The 25,894-nt window shown below is 38.2% G+C and overlaps 1 long non-coding RNA gene across 9 annotated transcripts in view; it reads right to left on the bottom strand.

Annotated features, from left to right (window-relative positions):
- LOC110598161 (uncharacterized) overlaps positions 1–25,894 on the bottom strand; it is a 37,578-nt gene that overhangs the window by 6,405 nt on the left and 5,279 nt on the right. For 5 of the 9 annotated variants that reach the window (XR_005729674.2, XR_013429590.1, XR_013429596.1 and 2 more), the window contains one exon: positions 1–25,894. This exon is cut by the window's left edge. This is a non-coding gene — a long non-coding RNA (uncharacterized LOC110598161). The other 4 variants (XR_013429592.1, XR_013429593.1, XR_013429595.1 and 1 more) reach the window with 4 other exon arrangements.

Below are 25,894 nucleotides of genomic sequence, written 5' to 3'. Positions count from 1 at the left end.
AGTTGTTGGTATTCTTTTTGAATGTCATAGCATCTCATTAGGCTAGCATGAGCCAAGAAAAATTTGACATTTGATTCTTCCTTCCATAATTTGGTTTGATGATGGCAGTGAAGATGGCAGAAGATCCTTGGACACAGAATGAAAACGGCTTCATCTATTTCCTTTTCCTGTATGAACATTCCCTTTCTTATGCAAACACAGCAGCTTCTATATTTGATTCTGATAAGAAAAAGTCCCTCTGAAGGGACTTTTCCTGGTTGTTTCATGTCTCAGGGCTGAATACACAGTGCCTTGCATCTAGAGGACACTGTGTCTGTTGGTTTGTTTGCATTAGATCCTTTTTAAAATCCAATTCTATTTAAATAACCCCAAATGCACTCCACCCCTTGCCATTCATACTCTGGATTGTTTTTTTCGAATTTCTTTGAACCCAACATTTTCTTTTATCTGTGATGTCACCGGACACACTGGGTCTTCAAAACTAAAGGCTGTGGGAAACAGAGGCAGGAAGAGAATGCAAAGCAGTAACCTTTGAGGCTGTTCTGAAAAATGACTGTGGGTGGCTGGGGCCATGGAGGCCCTGTAGTGAAGGAAAAGTGGTGTCCCAGGCTGAGGGACAAAGGAGGACCCTGGTGGAGCCCTTTATGATGGAGTATCAGCACAACAGTGGGTGAGGAAGCTTTAGGAAGAAAAAGGAAGCCCAGCAAGGGATGCATATTTACATATTTTAATGAAAACAAATTATCTCTCCTGAAAGTAATTAATTGTGAAATTATTTAATTATGTGGCAGTAGTAAGGAGGAAACAGTGGTGGTGGTTTTTCAGTAAATTCCAGTTTTAAGTAAACAATTATTTGAGTCTAGATTCTTTATTAAGTAATTCTTTGCTGAAATCTCAGGGTGTCAAGCCATTTTTTTTTCTCACTGGTGTTACACCAAAATGTAGCAATTATGTAATTAGAAAGAAATTGCTCTTGTGGGTTTCATTCAATTTTGAAACAGGCATTTGGAAAGTGGTAGAGAAAGGAGATACAATAGAATTCCTGAGAAACATGGGCTTGACTTTGAAATATTTATTCAAGCAAAAACTCTCATTGACTGCCATGTCAATTTCTCAGCATGCCTGCAGAAAAATAAACACAGAAATATAGAATCTAATATTTGGAAGGAAACCCACAAATTATCTAATCCAGCTTCCTACATAATGCAGAAAATTTTCCTACCACAGTGCAGTCAGAAGGTCACCAATTTTTTTACTAACACAATATATAGCTCAGAATTCACTGCCCTGCAGTAATTTCGGGAGAGCTCTACTGGTCATAGTCTCCTTAAAATTTTGACTATTAGATTAATTTGTCTCCTCACAGCATAGGATGCATCTAATCACTCTCCCACCTGTAGTCCCTCACATATTCGTATGTGTTGATTATTTTTGCCCTCCTATGTCTTCTGTGATTCCTATTCAACTTTCCTCTCCCTCTCGAGAATCTGAGATGCCACACAATTTACTTACCAGCTATTGTTTGCAGTGCTTTCTTTAAAAAGAGCTTCGATTTATGAACATTTCCAAACTTGGCAATCCGTTCCAGGGTGCCAATGGTATCACCAGGAGCACAGATCTGCTTTTCAGGAGCTAAAAAGCCAAGTCTTTCCTGTTCTTCTAAAATACATCCAAGAGTCAGCAAAGGGTGCTGACAAACCACAGGGATGCCACAGCCAGAGGACGCACGCAAGTCCTTGCATTAGTGATGTGATCCCACAGGGTCTCTCTGTGACATTTTCCTCATCAGTGGGAGGAGTGGGGTTATAATACCTGACTTGTAAGATGGCCATGGAGATTAGGCAAGTTAATATTTGTAAAGGGCTTAGAACAATAAAGAATATAGTAAGTGTTCATTAAATAAATGACTGAGTCAAGGACTTTATATTAAATTTTATCAGTTTGCTTTGGGCCACTAGTTCTAGGCTTTATTTTTCCTATTTAGCATAGTGAGGCTTTTTGTTGGAAGAGATATCACGCAGGACTGTAGATATATTTAAAAAAAGAGGAGGAGGAGAAGAAGGAGGAAGAAAGGAGAAGGAGGATTGGAGGGGAGGGGGGGCACTTGGCTGGGAAAATGGCCCAGAACTTCCCCGCATGTAACTGGAGTTAACCTCACCTTGTACGCACATAGCAGGGAAGAAAGAATCTCTGGAGATGTTGGGTACTGAAAAAAATAATGGAGATATGTTTGGTCTAATCTATTAATACATTTTTGTCCTGAAATGTTTTCCCAGGTATTTGGTAATTTTTCTATTCTTCATAAAAAGAAAAAACATAAGTTTAATCACCACATTATAATGGAAATGGATGAATTTAAAGTATAGGACAGTGGCATCCCTGAAACTGACTTCCTTAATTGACATTGATCCATTCACTAACATTCTCATTTTTTGTGAATGACATAATATTTCTATCATCAAGCTCATATTCCTACATTTATCTTCATATATTACCATGACTTTGCCAAGTGCTTGTCCGAAGTCAAGACATAATCCTATCTATAGCACATCTCTGAACAAATGTCTAGTAATACTCTGAAGAAAAGAAATCAAGCATATGAGCTTCTTATGTGCATTCATATTGGCTCCTACAATTCCATTCTTTTGTCTGCACTAGAAATCTTTCTAGTAAACTCTTTGGTAAAGATTAGCTTTGTATTCTGAAAATAAGGACCTTTGTATTCTGATTGGCACTTGGATTCAAATGATGTTTGATCTAATCATCAAAACTTTTTAGAGAATTTTATTTATTTTGTGGTTATTACAAATGTGATTAACTTCTGTTTTAAATAGTTTTGGTTTTAGAGTATAAAAATTCTACTTATTTTTGTGTTCTGATTTTATGTCCTCCAATTTTACTGAATTTTTAAATTAGTTCTAACAGTGTTTTAGGCTTTTCCTATGTATAAGTTCATGCTGTTTATTAACAAGACTAAATTAATTTCTTCCTTTCCAATTTGGCTGACTTTTATTTCTCTCTACCCTGTGATTCCTCTGGACCCCATTTCCAGCACTAGAAGTAGTTCGAGTATACATCCTTGTCTTGTTCCAGATCTTAGAGGAAGGTTTTCTGCTTTTCCCCACTCCTGTGATATCAAATGTGGGTTTTGTCATATGCAGCCCTTAGATGTTTCTATACAAAATGTGTTGAATGTTTTCATCATAAAGGGGTATTGGAATTTGTGAAATGCTTTCTTGAATCTATTAAAATGAGCATTTTGATTCTGTCTTTCATTCTGTTAATATGATATATCACACTTTTTAATTTATGTACATTGATCCATTCTTGGATCCCCACAATGAATGCCACATGATCAAGTGAATGATTCAGTTAATGTGTTGTTGAATTTGGTCTGCTAGTATTTTGTTTGCATCTATTTGGAGGGGTGGAAACCAGGAATTGAACTCAGGGGCACTCCACCACTGAGCAACATCCCCAGTCCTATTTTGAATTTATATAGAGAAAGAGTGTCACTGAATGGTTTAGTGCCTTGCTGTGGCTGAGGCTGGCTTTGAACTTGCAACCCTCTTGTCTCAGCTTCCCAAGCTACTGGGATAATAGGTGTGTACCAACACGACTGGCTTGTATCTACTTTTTTTTTGAGAAGGGACCCTGGATTAATCTCAAGGGCACTCAACCACTGAGCCACACCCCCAGTCATATTTTGTATTTTATTTAGAGACAGGGACTCACTGAATTGCTTAGTGCCTTCTTTTGCTGAGGCTGGCTTTGAACATGCGATCCTCCTGCTTCAGCCTCCTGAGCCACTGGGATTATAGGCTTGTGCCAATGTGTCCAGCTGTATATATATTTAAAAGACATATTAACCTGTAGATTTTTTTTGCCTTTGTTTTTGAGGTATTTATGCCTGGTTTGGGTATCAGGGTAATGCTGGCTGTGAAAATAAATTTGGGAATATTCCCTCTTCTTCAACTCTTTGAAAGAGTTTGAGTAGAATTCTGCACATTTCAGTTCAATTTTAGATTTGTTATTGATTGAATGCTTTGTGTTTCTTCACCATCTCTTGGAAACAAATCTCAGGGTTGAAGGAGTTTGAAAGGTTACACAAACCAGTTATTCTCAAACTTTACTGTGCATTACAATCACCTTGTTTCAGTTGAAAGAAGGATTTTCTAGGTCCCAACACAGAAATTCTGATATAGAAGAAGGTCTGGGGTGGGAATCAAGAATTTGCCTTTCTAGCAAGTTCCCAGGTAATGCTGATTCTGCTGGTCCCTGATCACACCTTGTGAACTACCAATCTCAACCTGCAGGTACCAAGGAGAATCAACAGGATAGCTTATTAACCATTCATACTCAGACCTACCTCTAACTCGAGATCATGTGACAGCTTTCAAAGATCTCCAAATGACTCTAATTTTAAGTCTTTTATCAATTGTTAAAAAAAGTAGAAGTTTTAATTAGTTTGCTTTACAGTCACCATACAAAACTATGTTTGAATATCTTCCATAATAAACAGTTTGCTGCATTTTGAGATGCTCCAGCCCAGCTGTGGATGGTTATATTGGGGAAATTGATCTTTAAGTTAATAGCATATATTCTGGTAACCATTGATCATTTTAACTTTATCTCTCAGGATTTAGAAGACAATTCTGTCATTCACTTGTGATTCTTTAAAACACATAAAAAGAGCTGCTATGATCTTTTTGAGTGTTTTCTTCTCCAGGAGATGGAATCAACTCCATTTCTTTCACCATTTATGTTATGGTTTCAAGTTTCCTCATCCTTAATCTTCTCTCCATCTTCTAAGTTTTTGATTTTTTTTTTGCATAAGTCACACTTGTTGGATGGTAGTGAGAAAATAAAGAGGAATAAGTCTCAATTATGAATTGATAACTTATGGCCATAACTTATGATAACAGAGAGTTCAATGATTTACCTAACAAGATGCGTCCACACCGTAAGTCCCAGGACCTGTGAATCTTACCTTATTTGGAAAAAAGGGTCTTTATAGATAAAAGTAAGTTAAGGATCCTACAATGAGCATATCCAGGGTTATCCGGGTGAGCCCTAAATCCCATAAGAGATGTAAAAAGAGAAGGTCATGAGAAGATGAAAGTGGAGACTGGGATGGGGTAGCAACAAGCCAAGGATAGCCTGGAGACACCAGGAGCTGGAAAATACCTGAGAACAGAGTCTCCCCTGGAAACATGACAGCTACCACTTAAACTGCCATTTTATTTTATTTTTTGTAGTACTGGGGATTGAACCCAGGGTCTCATGTATGCAAGGCAGGTACACTATCACTGAAGTATATCCCCAGCTCAAAACTGGCATTTTAAACCATCAAATTTATGATAATTTCTTACCACATTTCTAAGAAGACTAGAATAGGGTAAATATCTAAAACTTTTAGAATACAAATAATCAGAAGACATTACTAATCGCTATTGATTTTCTTTGAGAAATATTTTAAATTGGTTTGTATTGATGCATAATAATGACGCATCAATTTCAATCCCAGTACTTCCCCTTGCCATCCCCTCCAGACTTTGTTTTTAATTGACACGTAATAATTGTACACACTTGTGGGGTGCTGTGTGATGCTTCAATAGGTGTCTAAATTGCATAATGATCAAATCAATATATTCAGCATATCCACCTCTTCATGCATTTACCATTTCTTTGTGGTAAGAATATTCAAAACCATCTCCTGCTTTTTAAAATATTCAATAAAATATTATGGATCATAGTCCCCTACTGTACAATAGAACTCTGTTACTTATTCTATTTAACTATAATTTTGAACTCCTTGAACAATGTCTTCCTATCACTTCCTTCCCTAGTTTCTGGTAGCCACTCTTCTATTCTCTACTTCTCTGAGATTTGCTTCTTTAAATTCCATATATAAGTGAGACCACGTGATATTTATCTCTCTGTATCTGGACACAATATCCTTCAGGGTTTCATGTTGTCACTGATCACAGGATTTCATTTTTTTATGGTTTAATAGTATTACATAATATGTATACATACATATGTATATATTTACATATTCACATGTATCCATATATACATAAATACACACATTGTTATATACATATACATACGTATACACATACACATGTGTATATACATATGTCCATTTGCATACTTGTGTATAAGCACGCATATATTCATTTATGTTTAAGTGCATGTATACCATATTTTCCTTATCCATTTATTTTTGATGGAGAGTTTGATTCTGTATCTTGATTATTATGAATAATACTTCAATAAACATGAGACTATAGCTATCTCAACACACTTCTTTTCCCTACTTTGAATGTATCATCAGTGGTGGAGTAGTTGGGTGGTTGGATCATGTGGTAATTCTATTTTCAATTCTTAGAGGTCAGTGAGAACTCCAATACAACTTTTAAAATCTCTGGGACACTATGTGCTAAGAGGAAAGTTCATTTCATGGAATTCACTCATTAAAAGAAGAAAAATTCAACAAATAAACCTGACATTACAGTTCATAGCCCTAGAAAAAGAAGAACAAAACAACACCAAAAGTAGCATTAGACAGGAAATAATTAAAATCAGGGCAGAAATCAATGAAATTGAAACTAAAGAAACAATTCAAAAAATTGACAAAACAAAAAGCTGGTTCTTTGAAAAATAAATAAAATTTCAAATTCTTTGCCACTCTAATGAAAAGAAGGAGAGAACTCAAATTACTAAAATTTATGGTGAAAAAGGAAATATCATGACAAAACTATTGAAATACAGAAGACAATTAAAAACTATTTTGAAAATTTATACTCAAGTAAAATAGAAAACCTCAAAGAAACCAACAAATTTCTAGAGGCATACGATCAACCCAAACTGAGTCAAGAGGACATATTCAACTGAAACACCAATTTCAAGCAAGAAAATAGAAGATGCCATCAAAAGCTTCCAACCAAGTAAAGCCCAGGACCAGATGAATTCACAACTGAGTTCTACAAGACCTACAAAGAAGAATTAATACCAATACTCCTCAAATTATTCCATGAAACAGAAAAGGAAGGAACCCTTCCAAACTCATTCTAATCAGCTAGTGTCATCCTGATATCAAAACCAGGCAGAGACACATCAAGGAAAGAACATTTCAGACCAATGTCCCTGATGAACATTGGTGCAAAAATTCTCAATAAAATTCTGGAAAATCCTTAAAAAAAACATATTTGAAAAATAGTGCACCATGATCAAGTGATATTCATCTCAGTAATGCAAGTTTGTTTCGACATATGGAAATCAACAAATGTAATTCACCACATCAATAGACTTAAAGATAGGAATCATGATTATATTAATTATTTTTTGACAAAATATAGTACCTTTTTATGTTCAAAACACTAGAAAAACTAGGGATAGCAGGAACATACCTCAACATTATAAAAGCTATCTATGATAAACCCAAGGGCAACATCATTCTAAATGTTGAAAAATTGAAAGCATTCCCTCTAAAAACTGGAATAAGATAAGACAGGGATGCCCTTTTTCACCACTTCTCTCCAACATAGTCCTTGAAACTCTATATAGAGCAATTAACAGGTAAAAGAAATTAACGGAATGCAAATAGGAAAAGAAGAACTCAAAACATTATTCTATACTTAAGAGGATCTAAAAACTCCACCAGAAAACTTCTAGAATTAATTAATTAATTCAGCAAAGCAGCAGGATATAAAATCAATACTCATAAATCAAATGCATTTTTATATATCAGTGATGAATTCTCTGAACTCTTTCAGGAATTTAGGAAAACTACCCAATTCATAATAGACTCAAAAAATAATAAAATACTTGGGGATTAACTTAAGAGAAGAGGTGAAAGATCTCTATAATGAAGACTACAGAATACTAAAGAAATAAATTGAAGAAGACCTTAGAAAATGGAAAGATCTCCCATGCTCTTGGATATGCAGAATTAATATTGTCAAAATGACCATATTATTCAAAGCATTATAAAGATTCAAAGGGATTCCAATTAGAATACCAACATTATTCCTTATAGAAATAGAAAAAGTAATCATGAGGTTCAGTTGGAAAAATAATAGATCCAGAATAGCCAAAGCAATGCTTAGCAAGAAGAGTGAAGCAGTAGGCATCACAATACCAGACCTTAAACTATACTAAGAAGCTATAGTAACAAAAATGGCATGGTATTGGCACCAAAATAGACATGTAGACCAATGGTACAGAATAGAAGACAGAGTGACAAACTCACATAAATACAGTTATTTCATACAAAGGCACCAAAACACATGTTGGAGAAAAAATAGCCTCTTCAACAAATGATTCTGGGAGAACTGGAAATCCATATGCAGCCAAATGAAAATAAACCCCTATCTCTCACCATGCACAAAACTCAACTCAAAGTGGATCAATGACTTAGGAATTAGTTCAAAGATGCTGAGCCTAATAGGAAAAAGTAGGCTCAAATCTTCATCATGTCAGATTAGGCCCTGACTTCCTTAATAAGACTGCTATAGCACAAGAAATAAATCAAGAATTAATAAATTCTCAAACTCAAAAGCTTCTTCTTAGCAAAACACACAATCAGGTGAACAGAAAGCTACATTTTGGGAGCAAAGTTTTGCCATATGCATGTCAGAGCACTAATCTTTAGGATATATAAAGAACTCAAAAAACTTACCACCAACAAAACAAAACAACAACAACAAAAAACCAACCCAGTCAGTAAATTGGCTAAGGAGCTGAACAGACACTTCCCAAAAGAAGATATTCATTCTATCACCAAATATATGAAAAAAAAATGTTCAACATCTCTAGTAATTAGAGAAATGCAAATCAAAACTACTCTAAGTTTTCATCTCATGCTAGTTAGAATGGCAGTTATCAAGAATGCAGGCAACAATAAATGTTGGCTATGATGTGGGGGAAATGAACACACATACATTGCTGGTGAGACTGCAAATTGGTGCAACCAGTCTGAAGAGCATTATGGAGATTCCTTAGGAAACTTGGAATGGTACCACCGTTAGACCCAGATATCCCACTCCTTAGTCTATACCCAAAGGACTTAAAATCACCAATACTATAACACTATAGTAACACAGCCACATCAATGTTCATAGCACCTCAATTCACAATAGCTAAACTGTGGAAGTAACCTAGATGCCCTCCAATATTTTTGAATGGATAAAGAATCTGTGGTACATATACATAATGAAATATTACTCAGCATCAAAAGAGAATAAAATTATGGCATTTGCAGATAAATGGTGGAGTTGGAGAATATCATGCTAAGTGAAGTAAGCCAATCCCAAAATACCAAAGGTTGAATGTTTTCTCTGATAAGTGGATGCTGATCCATAAGCAGGGGAGTGGGGAGGAATTGGAAAAATGGAGGAACTTTGGGCAGAGGGGAGGGAAAGGTGGGGAGGGTATAGGGGGGCAGAAAAGATAGTGTAATGAGATGGATATGATTACCCTAGGTACATGTATGACTACACATACGGTGTGATACTACATTGTGTACAACCAGAAAAATGAAAAGTTGTGCTGCAGTTGTGTACAATTATTCTAAATGTCTTCTGCTGTCATATATACCTAATTAAAATAAATAAATAAATTTTAAAAACTCACTTTCTTTTTAAATTGGTACCAAGTTGCTAGAAATGCAAGTTATTAATAACATCCTACATTACTGAATCAAAATCTCTGGGGATGAGGCCCAAATAATCTTTGTTTCAACCACATGTTTAGGGGATAGTGATGCATAGCAAAGTTTGAGAATCACTGGCTTACATCACTTTTCAAGTTCCTTCAACCCTGAGATTTTGATTCCAAGAAATGGAGGAGAAAGACAAAGCATTCAATCAACAATGAATCTAAGACTGAATTGAAAATGTGAGTAGGGAGTCATGGCAGGATTGTCAGCAAATTCCACAGAGACCATATTGTTCTGTGTATTGTTCTTCTAAGCCTAGATAATCATGCTCAATAATGTATATTCACTTTAAGAGAATTCTTCAAGTGGAAAATGTTCCTGAAAGGTTTAAACACCGTGAATGATCCCAAACTCATCATCGTGTCATGGGAGCAGGGGTCACTAAGAATGCAGCTACAGAAGAAAAATAAGAGAGGCAAGAGCTTGGCAATTTGACATAGAGAAGATTGAGGTTATTCCAGCAAAAGCAAAGTACCCAGTTTGGAAGGAAGAAGAACATTTTGTTATTGACCAATGTATGTGATTAGCATTTGAGAAATGAACTTTGAAAGTCCATTTTACATAGAAAATAAGAGAAAAGGAAAAAAGCAGATTTAGGAAATTGGGTCCTGGAAGAAAAGCACTTACCATCATTAAATTCTCTTACGATTCTGATACAGAATGAAGCGTGTATGTCAGGTATTCTTTAAAGTTCCATGCTTACAAGGAATGAAGATATTAAAACATTAAACTGACTTAAGGAAACTGAAAAAAGTACTGACAGGTATATCAAGAAGTTCACGATTTTAAGGTTTCAAAAAAAGGTGGATCTAACAGCTAATGATGATGTACTCAAGAAAAATTTCTTGTTTTCAATCTCTCAACTCTGAGTCCAAGGTACTGGTTTCAGCTCATAACTGTCCCTCCTGTGACTGTATCAGAACTTCCTCCAGGAAACACAATAATGTTCTTTCTTTTTCGTGCCATAGGGGAAGGGACTGCTATTTTCCTTACTTATCTAAGCCTTCTCTCCAATTGAATTATCTTAGCTCAAGCATCCATTGCTGAGCCATTCATTGTGGCAAGGAGGAGAATTGACATATATCAAAGTGCTCAGTTTGGAGTGAGGGATAGGATTTATCCCACCCTAGATACAGTCTCATTCCTCTTTGGGAGGAAAAAGAAGGGAGTAATGGAAAAGAGGTCAGATGAACACTTGATAAACAGCTGGAATTTTCCCTGGAGGTATACTACTGATGATATTTGTTTAATTCTTATGAATACAAAGTTGTGTATGTTATCCCTACTCGAGCAGACTCCACTAGGTTCTCCCTTTGTGTCTGTTTATTCTTAAGGTTGTGTATCAAAATGTGTTCTGGCATCACATTTGGTCTTTTCCCAGGTAAATATAAATTTCTTCATTGGTTACAACTATACTGGTGATTTAGGGCCCATGTAGTCAGGCACCTGGGGCAAAGGGCCTGATGGCTGACTCCTTAATCATCTTCTGCAGTTAGTAATTTTCACTGTGCCTGTCTTGGCTTCCTGCCTTGGCTTGAAAACATTACTCCTAACACGAGCATGATTTATAGGTGATCTCTCTTTAATAGGTGGGAGAATGTGATATAATTGATAGGACCCTGGACTGTGGTTCAGAGGAGGTCAATTTTCTCCCAAACCCGCTGCCTGTTAGCCTTGCAGCAGTTAAGTCAGTTAGGGTAACTCTCCATAGCTTCGGTTTCCTTATCTGCAAAGTGAAGGGGTTGGATAAATGTGTAAGTCACCAGTGAGCTCTAATTTTCATTCTTCCATTGATGGCTCCTCTGAATATTCACTATACCTCATCCTCAAGCTGTTATTTCTTATGTGTTCAAAGACAGAAGGAAAGATCAAGAATCATTCTCACTCCTTAACTCAGATATTTTCTAAAAATAAATGGTATATTTTTAAAGACATATATGCTGAGGGACAAAAAAAATGTGTTCCTGTGTGTTCAGTGTGGATGTGTGTGTGTGTGTATATATATATATATATATACATATACACACAACACTATATATAATTATGTAATTATTTACATAATTATATATAGCATTATATGTAACTATAATTATATATGAGAGTATGTATATATATATATATGTGTGTGTGTATATATATATATATGTTTATATATATATATATATATATATAATTTTCTGATTTTTTCCCATATTATGTAGACATAAGTGGACATAGCTTATAGTTTAAAGAAAGGCTTTCTCTTGTGCAAGTGGCCATTTTCGGTATAATGTATTTCTAACTGTAGAGTTATGTCCTTTGGCAATAGGAGCTATGTACTTTCTGTGGTATCTAATATGACAGAAATAACTACCTGTCAATCTCAGATTTTTAAGAAAAAGCACTTTGTACAAAGGATTTTTATTTTATTCCATTGTTTTAAGAGATAATTATGAGGTGTTATGAATTTAATTTCAAATTTATTATAATGAATAGTCCATACAGAGAAAGATTACTTGATGTTTAGTTGATAATTATGTCCTCAGACTAGAATATTTCCTGGCACCTAGAATGAGTTCCATGAATATTGTAAAATGATACTTACAATTTATCAGAGTCTAGAGAGCAGAAGACAGAGAGAGGTACATGGCTAGAGAGGGGCAGGCTACCTGGGCTGGATTCAATATTCTTCTTTCAGCTCAAGAATTCGTCAGGTTGAAACTTCCCTAAAGTAACCTCCCCTAAAACCTTCAATCATGGTCCACTCCATTCTTCAGTCCCTGATGTTTGTCTCCTGTCCATCCACTTCCTGTGTGATGGGCTGTTGTGCTCTGTTCTCTTCTTTTGCTGAATAATTTCCTGTCTATTACTGCTGATAGAGCAGAGATTTCCTCCATCACCAGGTGTCTGCTTAGCGGAGGTGCCCTTTAAAATGGATTAGCAGCTTGTGGAAACATTAGGTTGATGGATAGTTGACTATTACAAACCATCAAACTGACATGGAGTCAGAAAGAAATGGAATTACGTTTGGCACGTCATGGGGAAAGTTGGGGCAAATGAGAGTTATTTCTATATTACTTTATAACTCTTCCTAAAAGCATAGTGACTTCCCTCAGAAAAACAGGGAAGTCATGTAAAATATTGGAAGCTCAATCCCATAACTAAAGTTGAAGAGCTCCACCTCTTTGAATTGGTCAGGTGCTGTTGAGAGTGTGGGTTAGGGGCGAATACAGGTCGTTCCCTCTCTACAAAAACTACCCAGTGTTTTGGATTAGTATTTTAACTTTTGGTATTGTTTTTCAGAAGTGTACTGGATTTTATTAATGATGTTTAGGCATACTTTAACTATATATTTTCATTCTAAGTTAAATCTTAAGACTTCTCTTATGAGTGTGGTTTATAATAACCTGCATGCATTGCTTTCAGAACCTGATCATGTATCAAACTGTTCAAGTACTTGGCCTCTCTGACTTGTCCAGTTTGGTAATACTGATAGGGTAGGAAGGACAGCATCAAACTCTTGCCCATTTCGTGGGTGGGGCAAGTCAGAGAGATCCCCCAGCTCCAGCAGCTTGGGGTACACTCTGGCATGCACTGCTCCCCCAGGGTTTCTGATCCTTGACAGCTGTTCAGAAATTGGGTCTAAGGCCTTAAAGCTAGTTCTATATGACTCAGCTCCCATTAACTCATACTTTAAGTCACCTGTGTGCTTATCAGACTCAGCTGCTGGGTCTTAGTAAGTTTCATTAGGACTCTGGTAGGATCTCACCTCTGCTGTTTCTCTACCCAGATGAAAGTCCTTCTCTGAGCCTAAGCTGAAGTCTGAAAGCTGTTTTCTTCTTAGTGTCACCCAATTCCATCTAGCGCTCCTGCCTTGTAGTAGGTTACAGAATGAATTGTATTAGTCGTGGAAAAGTGCGCTGGAGCTCTGTCAACTGGGATTTTGAACCATGCTTGGCTATTTCCTCCTGTGAGACCTTGGGGAGTTACTCAAGGACTCTGTTCTTTGTTTCTTCATTTCACAATACTACCCTTGTAAGAGTGTTGTGAGGCTGGATAAAAACATCTGACACATGTAGGGGACCTATACATGTTAGTAACAAGCCTGTTCAAGTAGAAAGAAAGGCTACTTTGCTCAACACTAACAGCAGAAAGTACTTGCATGGTCCTTGAGGAATATGAATTGGTTAAGGGATAATAAATAGCACATTATTTGTTAAAGAGAAAAGCTTCCAAATTGTACTTTCTCAATTTCTACTTATTGAGATTGGAGTTAACATTCTGCTTAATATAAGCTCTGTATTAGTGATTTTTTTTTACGTGGAAAGTGATAAAATAAATGTAAATAATCAAAACCTCCTGGGTATAATTTAAACCTTCTATAGCTTGGCAATCACTACATGGTGCCCAAGTCACTTCAGGGTTACTATTGTGAACATCTTCACCAACCACCTTCTTTTACACATGACATATGCTCAATAAGTGTTTGCTGGTAGAATGGATAGATGTGAATGGACTTCAATAATCACTATATTATTTTAGATGGATAAAGTGCTATTAAAGAGAATGACAGATATTTCACTGCCTAGGGTATTTCCACAAAAAAGCTTTTTGATCCAAAAAGAATGTCTTTTTTTTTCTTTTAGAGATGGTGAAGTGATTGGTTGGCATCATCCAGCTAAAGGATAGCAGGACAAAGATTCATGCCTAATTGTGTTAAGCTACAAAGTAGGGTTGTTGGATAAAATAAAGAGCCCAGTTAAATTTAAATCACAGATAAAGAATGAACATTTTATTTGATGAGTATGCATCAAATTCTGAAAAAATTTTTTAAAGATAAGTATGTAGAGAAGATTGAGTATTTTCAGTATATCTCAAATATTGAATGGGACCTATTCATCCTAAAATATGATTCATCATTTATTTGAAATTCAAATTCAAATGAGCATTTTGTATTTTTATTGCTAAATCTAGTGACCCTAATAAAAACCCAGTTTCTCTTCTACACAACATTTCTGTTAAGTCTCCTTCCGTAACTCGATGTGGCGGTGAATGTTTTCAGACATGTTAGCATTTGATTCTCAGAGATGGCATACCACCTTCCACTCTCCAAGACAGGGAAAAATCTAGCCCCTTCTCCTGTCTCTCTCTTCCTCATGAAGCTCTTCCATTGGTTTCCTTCTCCCACCTTCTAATCCTGCAAGTCTCATTTTCAAGACTCACTGTCCCTGCAAAATCACCTCATTTGTAAACCAAACTCATCTTTCCTACAACTCTTGTTCCTTCCTCCTCTGACTTCCCTATTTTTAAAATGCAATAACCAATTTCCCAACCATCAGACCTGCCAAACCACAAAATGACTGCAATCTCTCCCCACCCTTTTTATTATAGATACATCAATTCTTTGGTACTGTTATTCCTTTTTCTAAAACATTCCCTCAGCCCATTCTTTACATTGCCAAATACCCATGTCTAGAGGAGGCTCACCTCACCTCATTTTCAGACCAGTGTGATTGTTTCCTGATGGCTCCATCTCTCCCTTCTCCAGGCAATTCTGCCAAGCTCATGCCCAGGTTAATGTCTCTAAAATACAAGATTTTCTGACAAGAGAAAGAGAAATAGCCCGACAGAAAAAATGAACAACATTTATCTGCAATCAATAGGCAAGAGAGAAATTACAAACAACCAAGAAACATCTCAAAATCACTAATGGTCCAGGGAAACTCAAATTAACCTAATAATGAGATATTGCTTTATGACCAGGATACTGAAAAAGAAATGAAAAGAACAATAACAGCTAACGCTGACAAGGTTCTACAAAAAATGATCGTCTTATATGTAGCATGTAGAAATGCGAATTGATAGTTTTTAAAAGCAATCCAAATTTTTTTAAAAAATGCACACGTATTTTGACACATTGGAACAATATCACACATAAGAATCTATTTTATCATAATAAATCTACTAGTACTTAAATGATAGGTGAGGGTCTTTGTGGAAGAGGAATTTGAAATAGTAAACAAGCCAAGAAACAAATAAAAAATCCTTCGTGAAGAAATAAATGGTTACCAGGAAACAAAGTCATCAAATAATCACCATAAAATATTGCACACACATTAAAAGTGTAGGTAAGCATGTTCACAGTATAGGGGCTGATTGATTTCCATATGTAGGAAAAGTTACAGAAATGTATACATTTGATACTATTTTCTACTAGTGACCTAACTTATTTGAGTATTTGTACCTATAAAAAATACGTATATATAGGCATACACATTTTCATGAATATAAACTATACAAAGAGGTAGACAATATAAAATTGATCACATAGAGTTACCATGTGGGTGCGGAATCTCCTATAAATTGATAAGGATGAGAGCAAATGAAACACTTTAGTTTTGTGTCCCATGCTGCAATTTTAATGGTTCCTAATTTCTTATAAAATAAAAAAAAATATTTAGGTTTTACTAATTGACTTCATTCTATTTTCTTCCATTCAACCTTATCTTTTCATTGACCACTCCATTGATCTCAGATTTCCTCCTATCTCTACCCTATGCTTAATCTCTGAACTTACCCAGGTAATATTTTCCTTTTCTTTCAGTCATTCCTTTAAGAAATTCTTTCAACATCCTCTTCACTCTGTTCTTCTTCTTTAGTATTTTCTCTATAATAGTGTAGTTCAATTCTCAGCATCTGCTTGGTCATCCCACCAGTTTGTTGTACAGAGCATTCCATTGACCATGGGGCCTAATCCATTTGCTTGGGGATGTACCAGTGAGTGATGCATGGGAGCATACGCCCTGTTCTTCCAATATTCTGAGTCCAAATGATGTTAAAGCATGTTTGCTATATATTTTTTTTCATTTGTATATAGAATGACATCTGCTTCCCTGCCTCTCTGAGACAGGTGTTACCCTGACTATAGACCTTATTTTCTGTCTGATTTCTTGGGTTCGTGACCTTTTATTTTTTCAGTTATGTTATGGAGGCAATTGGTACCGCTCCTGTGAATTCTAATCTAGACAGGGGTTAGATATATGTTGTTACCATTAGTGAAAGCCTGCCCCCTGCTAGGCCCTATGCTGAGCATACCATATAATCAATGTTTCATGATCAACCTTTTACAGGTGGGTTGGAAGGTCAGTCAAATTGCTGTGGGTCAGGTGTAGTGAGTAGCTACAATGAATCGAATTTTTGTATTACCTCAAGCTTCATATGTTAAAACCTAATCTTACCCAATGGCATTTAAAAGAGGCATCAATGAAAGGTAATTTTGAAGATCATGATGGTGGAATTCTTAAGAATGGAGTTAGTGGCCTTATAAGGAAAAAGTCTGAGTGCTATAAGCTAGCTTTCCTTATGTGTCATATTAGAATACAAGGAGAAGTTGGCAGCATGTAGTATGGAGGCCTTCGCCAGAACCAACCATGCTGGCATCCTGATCTCAGACTTCTAGCCTCCATAACTGAGAGAAATCAATTTTCGTTCTTTGCAAGCTTTCCAATTGCTGGTAATTTGTAACAGCAGCCCAGACATACACAGATAGGCAAGACTATCAGCTTCCAAAACTTGTGTTCCCTTCTATGACCCTCTACAGGAGAACGCTAACTTCTGCCTCAGAGTCAGGCCCCAGTGTACATGACCCAGAATATAGTAGCAGGCTAACATAAAAAGAAAGAAAAATTCAGACTTTTAGAAAGAACAGTCACAGCTGGCAGGAGTCCACACAAAGTCAAGGATGGGATTCAGAAACCTGGGAATCACTATAGGAGGTCTTCCTGATGTCTTCATGATTTGTGTCTTCTGCAATAAGCCCCAGGCTGCCATGAAAATCCTTGTGTGTGTTTACCTTGTGTATATTTAGGTTCCTTCTGTAACCTCCCTTTAGGCCTAAATCTGGATACAATCAAACCCTCAGTGTCTTTTTGGAACTTCCCTAACCAGTTGCTTCCCTAGTCTACTTGTTTCTAGGAGTGACAGTCAACCCATCTTGGGGACTGTTTATTAGCTCTCGATTATCTGTTGCTTCAGGTCTGTGCAAGACTGTCTGCTCATCCTCAGGCAGTAAGCATAGAAGGATGCCCCATTCAGACGGGGTACATCTCAACCTTTTTGGAGTGTGCCCCTGATTTTAACTCCCCTGGGAATTTCAGAGAGGAAGACCTGAGGTTGATAGGCTTAGCTTTTCTTTCACTTTCCCAATAGGTACAGTATCTATGAGCTGTGGTATTCACACATGCCCAGCGTGCTGCCAGCAGGGATCAAACACAAAGTCAAAGGAGGCAGAAATAGCAAAAATCCAATTCCGATGCCTTTGCAGCTGGCAGTCATTTAGCATTTCATCTCCATGAATTTCCCAGGGTGCACGCAGGAGTTGTGTGCATTTAAGATTTGACCCTTAGCTGCCCATTGTCCCATTCCCTTTTAGAGCATCCAGGAATTCACACTATTAGTCAAAGGGACACATGTGAGGTGACAGATAAGAAGACAAGCAACTCAGTAACCTGGACAAATTGTTTCAAATGATTTCTGATTCAAAACTACCCTATCTCTGTCCTTTTGATGTCCCCCATTCTTGCCTGCCCCTTCTGGAAATCCTGCTTCCGTTCTGGCCTGATGAGGTCAAAATATCACAAAATCATCCATTCTAACATAAGTCTTATTCTTTTTTTTTTTTTTTTGAAATATCAAAGAAGTCAGTGTGCTCTCAGAAACACTGCATATCAAGAGCCTGGGTTCTCTGGTCCTCATTTGAACTTTCTGAGATTCCCGCAACACTGACTTAAAGTTCAGTCAGTTTGATGTGATGACTTGGAGTTTGGCGTTTAAGGTGCTATGAAATAAACATCAATACAATGCTGGCTCTTGTTTCATTTGAACTATTTAGCCCTCTAGGGCAGACTCCGGCAAATCTAGAAATTTTGAGTTTCACCGATTACTGAACTTTAAAGAAGGACTGAAGTTATGGATTAAGGGAGTCTGAGTTTCAGAAACTGCTCCTAACTTAAAGTAAATAGCTCTGACTCTTCATCAGCATTTCCTGAGCGGGGCTCTGGTTACAATTTGGCCCCATTGGAAGTCGGGCTACAGCCTGTCTCTATTCTTCCAGAATTACAGGTTGCCATGGTTACAGTGGCTTCTGGAAATGAACTTCATAATTGCTGCATATTGCATATAAACAGCTGGATTCCCTCTTTCAATTTCACTCTGAAACAATGAAGGCCCAAGAAAATGGCCTCGTATTTGAATCATTGACATGCTAAAGACCATTACCAGGAGTGAGGCATCATGGCATAGGGAAACTTGAAGAAATGATAAAGTCAAATTCCCAAGGCTCTATATATGTAGATGAATGTAAAATGCATATGTGTGATTCCACATGCACAGAATCAAAATACTTGAAAAGCTGAAAGAGTCCTTTTTTTTAAAGACCCATTAATCTAACTCCTGTTTTACAGAGTAAAAAGAGAAACCCAGAAACTGAGTTTTCTGTGTAAGGTCACAGAGAAAGGTGGGGTCAGGATTGGGTTTACAAAACAACCTGGTGCTGTACGTGGGTTCTGCTTCAGTCTGAGACAGAGCACCTGGGCTCGTGTTCTGTTTTTGCTGAGTTAGCTTTGTGCCCTACACCATCCCCCCTCCAGGTGTCATTTAAAGCAGTGTTCAGGCTAAGGTCTATAAATGAAGGGAGTTTGTCAAAAAAAGTCATCAGTGCATGTTGCTTTTCTATATGAATAGTGTTTGCTTAGAAGCCATGATTATTGGTATCTTTGCTCCAAATACCTGCTAAACTGGCCCTCCATAGACTTCTAAGATTTCCAGGCTGTATTGCACTTCAGAGAAACTCGTTCAATCCGACTTTTAAAATAGAATTGCTATGAGGGAAGTTAGATATTAATGGTTATTAATACCCTAGCAAAGAATGGTTGATCATCAAATTCATTAATCACATAGTTCAGTGTTGAGGTATAGGTGGCTTTGAGAAGCAGTTACTTTTTGCCCCCCTTGGGGGATTGCAGGGGATCCAGGTGAAAAGTGTGAGTTCACAGGGTTGATAGAGTAGCAGAAGGCTGCAGAGAAGTTGCAGAACAGAGAAGAGGTGACTTCACAGCACAAGACTTTTTTCCGTCTTTTCGTTCATTCACACAGTTGCCTCTCTTTATGAGAAAGTCTCAAAATGTTTCCAAGAAAAGTTACATACAGAATGACAATGGTGCTAAGGTAATAATTTTTAAAAAATAAAAAAAGAGCAATTGACTACATACAGCTGTTAATAGGGAACTATTTCTTTGCCTTACCTGAGCTTGTACTGGAAAAATCTAGGTTCTGCATATAAAATCTTGGAGGCCAGTCTCCTCACTCCTCAGAACTGAGCAACAAGCCCTTTCCCTCTCTCTGTCCAGGACAGGTTTGATCTTGCACAAGGTGAGCCTGCTGTGGAAATACAGCTGGTGATAAGAAGCCGGTTTCATTCTCCTTCTTGGAAATGGACTTCCTTTCCAGCTAGTAATTTTTTCCCAGAGGTCTTGAAGACAGGAATAGGCAGACTGCATAGCAATTCCTCTGGAGGTGTCTGCCCCTTTAATAGAGTCCACAGTACACTTACTTTAAGAAACAACTGTAAACAAACAAACAAAAAACCAAACTACACAATCTAAACTAAACCCTTCTTTAACTCTTAAATCCACAACTGAGGCTACACCGGTTGTAAGAAAACCTCCTACTAACCTGTAGGTACTTGGGTACAGCCTGGTCCTTCTTGGATTCTCTTGAAAACCTCACATGGTTACTAATGTACAGGAAGTCTTCCTAGATCTTCACTTGCTCAAAGTCTTATTTCATATTTTTTTTCATCTTTTGTCACCTGTGTAGGTTCCGCTGTCTCTGTTACTGATTATATTTACCACCCAAATACCTTCTAAAAATGCTATGCCTCTCCCTGTGTACGAATGTTCCCTCAGACTGCAACAGTGCCCAATTTCCATCTCCTTAAATCATATTTTTCCCCAAACACAAGATGATCCTTGTAAGATCAGGCACCAGTGACCAAAAGGAGGCACATTAAAAGCTGCTGAAAAAGGCTTGACTGAGATTTGTTCCAGGGAAGACCCTCCAGTCCAACCCAGTGGGTGGGTGGGTGGGGGGAGTCGCACCCAGGCTCAGCCAGATTGGAATTTGATGGGGTTTACAGCAGAAAGAGAGGGCTTGGGACAGGAAAGGGAGGTTTTTAGAGTCCCTTGTCCTCCTGGGGTTGACCCTGAGATCCATGTCCTTCCAGGATTGGTCAGGAGACCCCATCTGATGGACAGGTGGTTCACTGCTTATCTGTGGGTGTCTGATTTGTTGTTCTTTCACGACAGACAGCATTGCCTGGTGCTTTGTTTCCTTAGCCACCACAAACCAACCTAACAACCCCTGAGGGGAACAACTGGGTCCTTCACATTTTGATTTTCTTTTAAAGGAACCAATATTCAAGGGCTATTTGTTGATTTTTTGATATTTTAATATGCCTTGGAATTTTGATATTAAGACTTGGACATAAAGAACTCATTCGTTTTTTCTTTCTTTTCTTTCATTTCTTTTTTTTTAAAAAAAACTGGGTGTCTATTGATTCAGGAACAAAAATAAGCTAAAAGCTAAACACAAAGAAGATGGAAGATTTTGCTAACAAAGAAAGTTAGTTTGTACTATGGTAGTCTGAGATCTCTATCTTATAAATTCCCTGTGTTTTCATTTCTATTAACATGTGGGAAGTTTTTGAGTTTGTTGTGGGCAAAAAATAGTATTTGGGAGAAGTTAAAATAAGTTTTTCTTGTCTCTACTTTCAAGGCTATGCTAAGGAACAGGAAGCTCTATGGACATAAATCTACTGATTTTTAAGAAAATGCAGCTCACCTGTGTCTTGGAGACAAGTCACAAGATTGCTAACCAGAGTGTTGGTGGAGAGGTGTAGTGTCGCAGGAAAGAACTTCTCATGAAAGAACTCTCTATTTCCTTGTCTTACGTAATCCTTATCCACTCACCCGGGGCTGTCATTCCTGCCTCTGCACCCTCAAGAGCAAAAGCAGCCAGCACAGTGACATTTTAATAATAATACTTTGTACTTATACAGCACCTGTCATCCAATGATCTCAAAGTACTTTTCCTGAGATTAACTCATTAATCCTCACAAGGATAAGTGACTTTCCCAAGGTCACAGAACAGTGAATGTCAGGGCAGGCAAGTGTCTTGAGTTCCCCACTCATATCAAAGCTCCCGAGGCTGTCTCCCTGTCTGCCCTCCACAAAGTCTCCTCTGACATAACCCAGGATCACAGAGCCACCATGAGTTTATTGCACACCTGGTCTTCCATGCAAATCCTTTTGTTTCATCAGTTCCGTAGTCAGACATCTCTGTTTAGAAATATCCCATTCATATCAGGAAAAGTAAAAATTCTTGGAAGGGGACAGGGATGGCTGGAAAATACAGCTGTGTATAATGCCACCTTGTATTTTGGATTTGGTTGTTACCTGTAATCCTATAACAGACACAAGCAGGAAAAGTAACTGTAACTGAGTCTGCCTAGTAAAGAGCATTGGGGCAGGCCAGCTAAGAGTAAGAATGGGCACTCAAAGGTGGCTACCTTCACATTTTATAATAGCCAGCATCAGGGGCTGAAGCTGGTGCAGAAGGGACTTTGAATAGCTATTGATCTTTGAACTTTGAACTTTGGGATAGCACCTGAGAGAAATGAGTTCTGAAGCAGCAGAGTCTAGATTACAAAACTGGGGGGCCCAGACTTGACCTCAGACCTATATAACATATGGACTTTCATGTAGGTGCCCTTGGAATATATATATTTGAAAAAGGGGTCCTGTGGAAGTAAAGGAAATGAATTAGAGAGTGTCTGGTTCAAATTCTGCTTTTACAGGATAGGTTTTTTTTTTTTCTTTTCTGTTTTTAAGATTCCAGCAATTGAACCCTGGACCTTGTTCAGGCAAGTACTCTACCACTGAGCAACATCCCAGCTTCCCAGGTTGGGGTCCTGCCTACAAAAGCTTACCTGAAAATACCAGGGACATCTTCTGGGTCCATGCAACAGGACAGATGATTACTGCATACAGGATTGGAGCATCTCAGGCATATCCTGAGTGACTGTGTCTGGCTGAAGAACCAATGTGGTGGCCACCCTTACTTAGATGGGAATGGGGTTGGGGGCAGGTAGAGAGGGGGATTGCCACTCTCAGTCCTGATGAATATACAGACTGTATGTATGAAAATACAATTAGTGATGTAGAGTAATTGCCCAGGTAATATTTTTTTTACAATAGAATAAAAGATTTGAGAAGACTTTTTATGTATTATTTGTAAAAATGCATTCTACTGTCATATATAACTATTAGAAAATTTTTTTTAAAATTTGAGAAGAAACAAGAGTTGTTGGCATTAGAAAGCTTCATGGAGTAAGTAAAATGTAAACACAGCCCTCATGTGAGGGTCATCTCTACTAGATACAGGAGTAGAAAAGCGTGAAGGCATAATAATAAGTGCCTTCACTTCATAGTACATGAAGCCCCTACCATGCATAAGATATGCTACACACGTTAACTTCTGAATGTAACAAAAAGGGATTATTATAATCCCCAGCTGAAAGTTCATAATGCAGACTCAGAAAAATATTAAATGATCAAGTAAAGGTTACTAAGTAGTAGATATACTATTCAAACTCATGTGTCAAATACCTATCTGGTGCTTATTCCCCATATCCTACCTTCTCTCTCCTACTCTGCAATTCTGCATGAAAGTAAAAAGAAAAAGAAATGAAATTTAAGGTGCACAGTATGAAGTGTGGTCAGGGACATGTCCACTGGGGACGCAGAAGAGAATCAATAATGATACAGATGGAGTTGAGGTTGCACAACCTTGAGAAATTTAGGGATTTGAACTCCAGTTTCCCCATAGGGGTCATCAAAAGGTTTTAAGGAAGAAGGTCTCCAGAATGGTCTGGTAGGAGTATTGACCTAATTGCAGCATTTACAGTAGCTAGGGAGGTAGGTCATTGTTCAAGCACAGGGAGTGCTGGCCAATGTCCAAGCACCCTTGGTGAGAAGACAAGGACATGAGGATAATTTTAAAAGAATACTCCAGAGGATATTGTCATTTTCAGGAATCACCATCTCACACCAGTGGTGGTACAAGATTATAGGGTCAAGACCCTGAGAGTCTCAAGACACTTGATTTGGTCCCTTTAAGGGAACAAACTAGCCTGAACACATCAAGGGTGGGTTTTCTTCTTGAGGATATGTGAGAGCAGAGACCCTGACACTCCATCCATCCTCCTTCTCAGGACCTGATGCCTGACCTCATCCAAAATAACCTTCCCAGCATTCATTTTCACATTCTTTTCCTCAAGTTAAAAGGTCTGGGGTCAGGAAGCTTCCATATCCTATTAGTTAGTGATCTGTAATCCAGCATTCAGTAACATCTCAGGAAGGAGAGGCTCTAAGACTCAGGAAATCTGCTTGTGCCTGGAGCAGGCCCATGTGGAACTGAATTGGCTGTAGGAGGGAGAGTAGAGTGTAGATGTGGAACTTGGGTAGGCTAGGCTATGTCACTCAATCACAAAGGAACCTGTATATCAATTGTTCTGTTTCTATCTGGGGTTTACAGCCCTTTTCAGGGGCTGCTAATCTGCTTATTTCTGTCCATCCCCTCCCTGGAGAGAAAGCAAGGGCATTATCACAAAAAAGGGAACTGGAACTTGTCCATGCTCTGTTTTCTCTGGTTTCCTGCAATGGAGAAGCAACAGAGGTGATGCGCCCAGGCTTTCTGGTGTGTGTGTGTGCGCACGCGTGTGCATGTTCATAAATGCACACAGCTCAGTTCTCCCTCCCTTTCACCAGAGATTTAAACAAAGAGCTAGCCCAGCAGAATGGCTATGGTGACTCCATGCCAGAGAAGGCTGGAGAGAAGGACCCAAGACAGCATTTAAAGATAGGTGCAGGGATTCAGTTAAAGACCCCAGTGTTGCTGGAAGGAGCTTAGGTGACTCCACTGGGGAGGAAGGATTATGGTTTGTGACCCTGAATGGCTTCAGGATGGCTCTGAACTCTGGGTGCTAAAGTCCTATTTTCAGCCAGCAATGCTCCTAGGGAGTTGATTGTATCATATACACAGTAAGAGGAGGGAGGGTCGCCTGCGTCTTTTCCTCAACAGCCCCACTTCCCCTGTCTTTCCTACAGGATGAGCAAACAGGTGGGATGCTGAAAATATATGATTGCTTGCTCTTTGTATTTTAATGGGTGAGGTTTAGAATTAGTCCTCCCCATGTTAAAAACTGTCTGATTTATTATGGACAGGAAACCTAGGAATTTGAAGCAGTTCTGAGGCCCCCGTGCAGGAGAAAATGAAGAGGCCAGGGAAAGCAACAAGCCCATGTCAGCTTGCAGAATGCTTGGTGTCGACCTTCACTCCTTTCTCCTTCCACTAAGATTGCGGCTCCCATCCAGGCCAAGGAGCTGTCACCAAAGTGTACAATTGCCTCATTACCAGAGAGAGGAGCTGCATGCTAGGAACCTTCTCAGCCCCCTGGGGCACAGAGACCTAGGATAACAGCCTGGCAATGCACCCCCTGCTGGCTTTTATTGTATGCTAATGTAATGGGCCATCAGTCTGAAGGCTGTCTGAGCATAGAAACAGGATTTCTTTTTGTCTAGTTGGAACAGTCATTTGAAATTCCAACCAGTAGAAAGGAGTGTGAGTGTTTTGAGCAGGAGGGAAGGAGGAGGAGGACATAGAGAGGCAGAAGAAAGGAAGTGGGTAAAATACAGATTTTGTGAGAGAAAATACGAGAAATTCAGAGAGCTTTCTGCTTTAATGAAGTATAGCTTAAACAAAATGCAGGGTAGGCCAGTATGTATTTCTCATTGCAGCATTCCAAAAAAATATCCAGGGGCCAGCTTTGCACACAGCAGGGAAGCCCAAGGTCGCCCACCTTCTGAAGAGTGAGAAATGGAGCACAGGCACATCTTCTGAGTGTGTTCCCTTAGGGAAGAGTCTGCTGCGTGCTGTGCACCTCTCCTCCTTTCCAGAAAAAGACATAGCTCTCCTAATGTAATACAAAAGGCCTCCATGCAGCCTTGAACTTGAACTTGAACTGGAATATCTTTCTCTCAGAGGTATCTCTCTCCAGGAGTGACTTTACAGACA

The sequence above is a fragment of the Ictidomys tridecemlineatus genome, chromosome 13, assembly GCF_052094955.1.
Source record: "Ictidomys tridecemlineatus isolate mIctTri1 chromosome 13, mIctTri1.hap1, whole genome shotgun sequence".
Taxonomy (NCBI): domain Eukaryota; kingdom Metazoa; phylum Chordata; class Mammalia; order Rodentia; family Sciuridae; genus Ictidomys; species Ictidomys tridecemlineatus.
Note: the sequence above shows the minus strand (reverse complement) of the source record. Positions and strands in the feature narration are given on the sequence as shown.